Here is an 8,897-nt window from a genome sequence, read left to right as displayed (position 1 = left end):
CCACTCACACTTTTCTTCAAATCTGCAGCACAGCCACATGAAAATCATCTTTGACGTTCATTAAACATTTTAAGATGGATTCCAGTGCGTCTGAGTTGGCCATTGGCAGGCACACCCTGCCCCTCTGTCTTCTAAATAACTATCCAAATTCCCATTCTAGGTTCTGAGTAGCTTAGACATATTCTACTGTAGGATGCCTCTGCCCCAAACTAAGTCAACACTGGGCACTTACCATGAATGTTCCTCCTTGTTTGGGGTAAGCGGGTCTTCCAAGTCTTCCCCTATTTTGATGAATGGTCTGCACAAACGGACAGCTTCAGATGTTGCCTCTGATAGATACCTCTAGCAAGTGCTGAGTTTCCTCTGTAGCGCTGGAAGCTTCTCTTGTTTTCCAGGCTCCTTTCCTCTAGCTGTAGTTATTGCATCAGTGAACTTTGTTTCTAGCTTTGTCAAGAGTGCAGGATATACCACCAACAGCTTATCAGCTGCTTCTTGTACAGTTGGAGTGTGTGACCCATTTGTTTCATTCACCCTAAACAAGAAAGGACATTCAAAGTAAGTGCCCAGCTTCCCTATCCCAGGGAGTGCTTTGGTAACCTTGAGACTGGATTGTTGCAATGTACTCTGTGTGGGGCTGCTCCAAAAGCTCCAGCTAGGGCAGAACACAGCAGTTAAGACTGCTGATGGGAGCAGGCAGCCAATAGTATGTCACATATCTGCTACCAGGCCAGGTCCAAGAGTCTACAACACCCTGAAAAACCTGGATCCAAGATACCATAAGGATTGCCTGACCCCTTAATTTCAAACACAGAGATCGTCCAGAGGACTGTTGTTAGTTTTTTCCATAACACAGAGAACCCAACTGGCATCAACTAGAAGTCTCACATTTAGTGTTGCCAGTTCCATGCTATGGAACTGTTGGAGAAATTTAAAGGGGTTCCTAGGCTGGAAGTATCCCTCCCTGAAACCCAACAGAAAAGGATGTAGGCTCCAACTGAAAAGATTGGCCTTTACTGAAATGCCAATGCACATAGGGACAGCCTCAGAAATGAGGAGGCTGCAAAGAACCACATCCAAAGCAATGTTTCTTACACACCTCCAGAATACACATGTGATTTCATTTCACAAATCAAAGGATAACAGCAATCTTAGCAGTTGCAACCCAGTGTCATCATTCTGAACCAAGCAAAGTCATTTAGCTCTCCAGATCAGCTCTCATCAGATCATGTGATTACATACAATGGTTTTTAATTTTGACTGATTTTCCTATTCATTAAATGCCTTCTAGTATCCTATTTCATCTACCTACAAAACAATTCAGGATTGATCACAATTGCCACGGCTATTTTCATGCATACAATGGCCACCATGGATTCTAAGAGTTTATTATTTTCAGTATCAATATTTGCTACAGACAGTACCTAAATGCAACTAGTTTTGTACTGGAAAAGGTAGGTAGCCACGGGCCTTTCCAGTTTAGCTAGGCCACAGACTCAAAAGTTTTATGAAATTATTATTTTATCCATCAGAAACCTCTTCCAGCAGAGATTCAGTAAGCATCTTCATACAAGTACATATTGTACACACATCCTAGTATTTTATGCAATGGCAGCATATAACCACTTTATATAAATGAACTACTTTTATATAAAGTAGTTTTATAAATGAACAAACCCACTATTTCCTGGTCGAATACCACTCAGCTGGGGAAACGAACTTCAATACTGTGATTCAATACTGTAGTTTACTGGTACTCATCTAGTTCATTACTGTGCCTCAACACTGATTCAGAAAATCCACTGTCTCATCTGGATTTGATGAAAAGGAGATAGAGCTGGGTGTTGCTTCAGTTCTCTGCATGACCTCAACGTAGAGGTGGTGAGAGGGAATGGCTTGCATTTAGGGCAAGGACTATGCAGTTGTTTTATCGTAGGACATTCCCCGCCCCCCCCAGATTTAGTTGCTGCACTAAATTTTATCTAAGAAAAGTTATGCACTGCTTCCTCTAACAAAAGAACTCTTAAAAGCCTTACAAAAGACAAATGCTCAGTAAAAAATACCAATGAAAGCAAACATTAAAAACAAGTTACATGTTTTTAAAAAAGATATAAAATAAAAACAACTATGCTTACTAAAAATCGCATGCTAATGCAGCTTGCTAAAATTATATGCCAAGGTAGGCTTGCTGGAACCAAACTTTAGCAGTGCCAAAAACAATACAATTAATGGGCAGTGTCACACTAAATGATGAATTTATTGCAAGTGTGGTACAAACATTATTTGGCACTTGTGGAGGGGGGGAAAGTGGCGATGTTGCATGCCGATAGTCTCTCACTTCTGTCAGCAATTACACTGCAGCACTCTGCAATAACTAGCTTCTGGACCAAACACAAAGAGGGTATTGCAGTAGTCCAGTCTTGAAGCTACCAATTCCCAGAGTACTGAGATCAAGCTGTTCCAATCCAGGAATGGCTGCAGCTGACAAAAGGTGTTCCAAGCCACCAAGGCCACTTGGATCTCCACTGACAAGGTAGGATCCAGAAAGCATTCCTAGACTGCAAACCTGTTTCTCCAGCGGGAGCACAACTTTCCAGGGAAGGCAGCCAGTCAGTTTCTCAGACACGGGAACCAGGCACTCACAGAGCATCCATCGTGCCAGGATTCGGCCTCAGCATCTGAGCAGAGGATCAGGAGTGATCATGCCAACTGTCCATCTCATTTCTCTGACCAGAGAGATGATACCTTCCCCCATTTCTTCGTGTCAGCTGTGGCAGACCCAACCAGTTCCAAGGCTGCCTCTCTCAATGTCCCAAGCAGGCTAGCTATGTTTCTACATTCATCTCTGGGCATTTTCGACTCTAGACCAGGATCTGCTAGGAAAAGATGTATTTTGGGATGTTCACTCTTATCAGGCGCTGTTCAACCTTCAAACAATGTAAGCGTAAGAAAGGTAAGTTCTACTTGAAGAAAAAATCATTTTGTTTACTAGATTTGAAGAATCTGGTGTTGGACACAAAATAGCACAGAAATATAGATAGTCTTTTTTTCTACAAGTTAATGTACAGTCGTACCTTGGAAGTCAAATGGTATCCGTTCCGGAAGTCCGTTCGACTTCCAAAATGTTCGGGAACCAAAGTGTGGCTTCTGATTGGCTGCAGGAAGCTGGACGTTCGGCTTCTGGAAATCGTTCAAAAACCGGAACACTCACTTCCGGGTTTCGATCGTTCGGTAGCCAAGGCATTTGAGATCCAAGGTACGACTGTACTAAAAATTAACAAAATTGAAAATATGTGCCAGATATTAGTGAGAGAGTTGTAACTTGGTAGTTACCGTATTTTTCGCTCCATAAGGTGGACTGGACCATAAGGCGCACCTAGTTTTCAGGGGGGGAAATCAAGAAAAAAAATCTTATTCCCCCCCCAGCCCCAAAGAGCAACAAAGCCAAGACAGCGAGCGGGATCCATCCCGCTGGCTGTCTTGGCTTCCTCTTTAGCCACGCGCAACCTCTCCCTGCTGGAGGGGCTGCGTGCGGCTATGGCACAAGCCAAGACAGCGAGCAGGATGGCTCCCGCTCACTGTTTTGGCTTCCTTTTAGCCGCAGGGCTGGGGCGGGGGAAGCCCGAGCTTCCCCCGACCCCAGAACAGGTCTGGGAGTGGCGGTAAGTTTGCGCGCAGCCTTGCCTCCACTCGCGGGGCTGGCGGGGGAAGCCTGGGTTTCTCCCCACCCCAGCCCCAGGGACCACACACTCGCTCCATAAGACGCACAGACATTTCCCCTTAGTTTTTAAGAGGAAAGAAGTGCGTCCTATGGAGCAAAAAATACGGTACATGCAAAGCACCCTGAGCTCAATCACAGACATCAATAGGTTGGGCAGGGCAAGACTCCTGTCTGAAACTCATCAGAGCTGCTGCCAGGGAGTTAAAAAATACAGAGCTAAGTAGATCAATGGTCTGACTTGGTACTTTCCTGTATTATAGATTCCCAGTGCCCTTTTATTCCACAGCCAAAAACAATGGTAATAGAGGAGCTTCGGCTGACTACACAAGTTTTTCCTCTCTGAAAGGAAAAGGATTAGAAATTTACGTTTTTCTTAATTGAACATCTCAAGCAAGGATCTGAAACATCCCAGAGGCAGCTACAGCCTTCCTGGGTACACTGGAAAGAATGAAATACATATACAGTGGTACCTCGGGTTACATACGCTTCAGGTTACATAAAGCTTCAGATTACAGACTCCACTAACTCAGAAATAGTGCTTCAGGTTAAGAACTTTGCTTCAGGATGAGAACAGAAATCATGTTCTGGTGGTGCGGCGGCAGCAGGAGGCCCCATTAGCTAAAGTGGTGCTTCAGGTTAAGAACAGTTTCAGGTTAAGAATGGACCTCCGGAACGAATTAAGTACTTAACCCGAGGTACCACTGTATAGATTTCAATTTGCTCATATAACATGTGATCCACAACATTGAAAGATAAGCATTTCTATGTCCTGAGGTTGCCTAGAGGTGGGGTTTAAAAGACAAACAAAATAAACAAATCCAATCAGCGTGGATTCTTTCAACCTGGTTCTTTCAAGTTTCTCATGATTTGCCACATCGTTAATCTCAGTCCCAAAGTGTCCACTAGAGGTCATATTTTGCTTGTCTATTTGATTTGAAGGGGCTGAAGCCAACCACTAAACTCTGGGCCAAACTACAGGTTATTCCAGGACAGGAGATCTATGCCAGCTCTCTAGACATTTTAAAAAAACACGCTGCGGTGCAGTGAGGGGTGCGTGTGCGTGTAGGCTGCCAATTACTTTAGAACAGCGATAGGTTGGGAAGCGTGTTTAACCCTTTCTTCCTGTACCATTCGGGTACCATTCAGCCTGCCCTGTTTGCTCCAGGAGGGAAAAGATACCTGTAAACAAATTATTATAGGTAGTGGATATGGGGAGCCCACAAAGTAGAAGAACTTTAAAAGAAGTCCCGAGTTCAAAATAAATTTGAGGTACTACTGGCGCAAGAGACTCATAAAAACAACAGCTTTAACTCAAAGGGTCAAATCCTTGCTCTTCCTCCCTTCCCTGCTAAAAAATTCTTGATCCTTCTTACTAAGCGAACAATATTATGTTTTCCAGTTTGAAATGTAGTGTGTCATCTTGGTGCCAACCATGCTATGGCCCGTGTTAATCATTTACACTGTGACGCCCTAGAATAAAAAGACAATATCTTGTGACTGACATCTTAAGTGCAGCACAAACAACTTAGGGCTTACGTAGCCAGCGTTGCCTTGACTGAGTTCTTGCATCTGTCACCCCAGTCCAAGGCTTTTTGCGCAACACAATATTTTACCTTGCTATTCACTTTTATGATAAAATGGTGTCAAATAAACAAGGCTCTGTAACCAGTGTTAGAAACTGAGATATGAAAGCTAGGAGCTAAATGGCACCTTAAACTTAGGTTATGGGCGGAATGTCTAGGCGCGCTTTTTTTTTTTAATAACAAGAATACAAAGCTGAAAATGAATGAACTGCAGCTAAAATATTATATAATAATACTAATTTATTATTAGTATTATACCCCGCCCATCTGGCTGTGTTTCCCCAGCCACTCTGGGTGGCTTCCAATCAAGTGTTAAAAACAATACAGCATTAAATATTAAAAACTTCCCTAAACAGGGCTGCCTTCAGGTGTCTTTTAAAGAGAAGATAGCTGCTTATTTCCTTCACATCTGAAGGGAGGGCATTCCACAGGGCGGGAGCCACTACCGAGAAGGCCCTCTGTCTGGTTCCCTGTAACCTCACTTCTCATAATGAGGGAACCGCCAGAAGGCCCTCGGAGCTGGATCTCAGTGTCCGGGCTGAATGATGGGGGTGGAGACGCTCCTTCAGGTATACAGGATCGAGGCCATTTTATGTTCCTTTTTCATATGGTCTAGTCCTTCCCCTGCCCACACCCCTAATATTCTTAAGAAGATCTGTTCTCCAGTCTTCAGAGAGTAGCTGGAAGTGGGGCGGCAGAAAAAAATAATCCTCCTTTCCTTCCACTCTGCAGATTTAATCTGAAATCTTAGGCACAGTACTGCACCCAGAGCTCGAGCTAAGGCTCAAGTTAATGTCGCAAAATGCACCTAGAACAATGAGAGTTTTGAACACTGTCTGTAACACACAGTTTTGCAAAGTTAAAGACATGGTGCTCAATGAAGTTTAACTTAGAGTAGACCCATAGAAATGAATGAATATGACCATGTTAGATCCATGAATTTTGGTGGGTCTACTCAGTAATTTGTGTGTTGGGACACAAGTCCCAATAAGCTAAATATCTAAAGTTGTTTCAAATAACAGTTGAGTATTTATTATATTCAGCTGTTGGCATGCATTCAAACAAAAAATACAAGATACATGCTTTTCTCTCACACAGGTTCATTTCCTCATTAGAAATAGTAATGTATGAAGAAGCATCATTAAAATTATCTCATTAGCAGGTCTTCTTTTCCTTCACTTCTCATTCTTAGCTTATTCGCTTGTCTAATAGTGGCCTCTCAAGGTTTTTCTGCATTTGCCCCTTACTGCAAACTTTTGAAAATTAATGTGGATTGACTGCATATCCAATTGGTGCCTATATAACTCATCTGAGCACAGTGTAGCCTTTGAGAAATTTCACTTAGCTTGCCAAACTGAAGACAGATCAAGTCACAATGCTTCAATTTTCAGCAAAAAAAAGCTACTGTGTGTACCCAAGTAATTCATTTAACTCTGAAAATCTGCTCTGATGGTTGTCACATGGAAGCATAGCTATAAGAAATATGAAATAAATAAGCAGGGTGAAAAACAGTACAAAAAATCCAATCAAACCAGGTTTCACATCCATTATAAAGAACATTCCCAAGAGACTACACATTGAATAAGATATTCCAACAAAAACCAGCCTCATAAAGAAAGCGTACGAAACAAATGTTAGGAATAATCAATAAAGCCATATTTCATCGGGACTTGCCATCCCTGTGATTGGCCTATCATATAAGTAACAAATGGCTGCCAAATGGAGACAAAATCCATAGGTTTAGCTGTAACCCAAGATACCCTTAGTTTATATGTCAATTCTTCATAAATAAACAATACTTTATGGAACCAAATATTTATTTAAAAACCTGAGGACTCCCTTCCAGCCCTGTGATATGGCCAAACAAGCAGCTACTAATAGAATAAAATTATACATTATATTAAGTTGTGTTATTAAGTTGAGTTACTAAAAGGACAAAGGAACTCAGACCTGATGTCCATACTGCTTCTGGCTGGAAGTTGTTTGGAAAAGTTCCCCCCGCCTCCCCAAAAACCTATAGAAAGACTGTAAAATAATTCAGCAGAAGTCAGTTTCCTCAGCAAGGAAGCACAAAAAAGGGGGCAAGTGACTCATCTCCCCCGCTCTCAATCAAGTCCAGCTGACCAATTAGCCGCTCCCAGGTCATGACTTTAAGAAGAGCACAAGCAACTGGGAAGGGAGAAGAGGAATTAAGGGGAGGGGAAATATTTACTTGGGAATTCATCCTACTGGTTTTCAAGTGAGCAAAGATGGATGCGTGGGTGTGAAGGACACTTTGATAACAACCCACTGCACAGAAAGAAATCTGTGATGCTTATGTTCAAATTATGCAGTTTCTTCTTGCAATGTTTCCACAAATATGACTCAGACAAATGTTTCCAAGGCAAACCTTTCTACAACTGCAGAGTAATGTGCTAAGGTCCAAAGGCAGAAACACCTGTACACAGTTTTATGAAGGAACTTGCCCTTCACATGATCCACAGCGATGGAAATTTGAGCTAGAGCATTCAGGGACACAGGCTAGCCCTGGCACCTTGCCTGCTTTCCTAGCTAGCAAGTGCTGCGTCAGTATTTAGGAACTAACTTGAATACACAATGAGAAAATACACACTGTACCTATCCGACAAGTGCAGGTAGAGGATACTAGCAGGCACATATTAAGACAAGTCTTTAGGAAAACTCAATACACTTGTGGCAATTAAACACTGTATAAAATAAGAAGCTTGAGGACAACAGATTCAGAATTTGAGAAGAAGGGAAATATGGAAGAGATAACAAATAGTTATGGGCAGGCAAGTAACAGTTACTGATAATTTCTAAGCTAGTTTCAGTGTACAGTGGTACCTCAGGTTACATACGCTTCAGGTTACAGACTCCGCTAACCCAGAAATAGTGCTTCAGGTTAAGAACTTTGCTTCAGGATGAGAACAGAAATCATGCTCCGGCAGTGCAGCAGCAGGAGGCCCCATTAGCTGAAGTGGTGCTTCAAGTTAAGAACAGTTTCAGGTTAAGAACGGACCCCCGGAACGAATTAAGTACTTAACCCAAGGTACCACTGTACTTGCTAGAATTATTTTAGCCTTGTTCTTCTCTCACTTGGTTGTTCCCCCTCATTGTTTTCCCTCCATCCTTCTAACTCCTGGATTACTTGAGCATGTTCACATTTCTGTCCATTCAGCAACAGCTCACACAAATGCTTCTATCTTTGTTGCAGCTCCGAGTGCCATTTGAAATGGCTGTATTAAAAAGAAGGAAGTCTGCCACTGCAATTTCAACATATTGAGGATGGGAGTGGCATTTCTCTTTTCACCTCTGCTTTCCTTCCCCACCAAAGGTTTTGGTCTTCTTCACACCATCAACCAATGGTGGGGTCCAGGTCACCCAGTGCAATTTTTCTAGTTCCCTACCATATTTCTTCTTCATCTCATAATCCATATCACACTGCAGATAAAGCTGATTGTGTACACAGGGCCACCTTCCAGGTTTGATAGCTGTAGCTTTAACTGGCCAGATAAATGACTGCAGTCCTCTTTTCACTTTGAAACTATCTGCATCAACCTCATAAAATTCTCATGGACCTTGACTTTAACACATGA

The sequence above is a fragment of the Podarcis filfolensis genome, assembly GCF_964270895.1.
Source record: "Podarcis filfolensis genome assembly, chromosome: 7".
Taxonomy (NCBI): Eukaryota; Metazoa; Chordata; class Lepidosauria; order Squamata; family Lacertidae; genus Podarcis; species Podarcis filfolensis.
Note: the sequence above shows the minus strand (reverse complement) of the source record.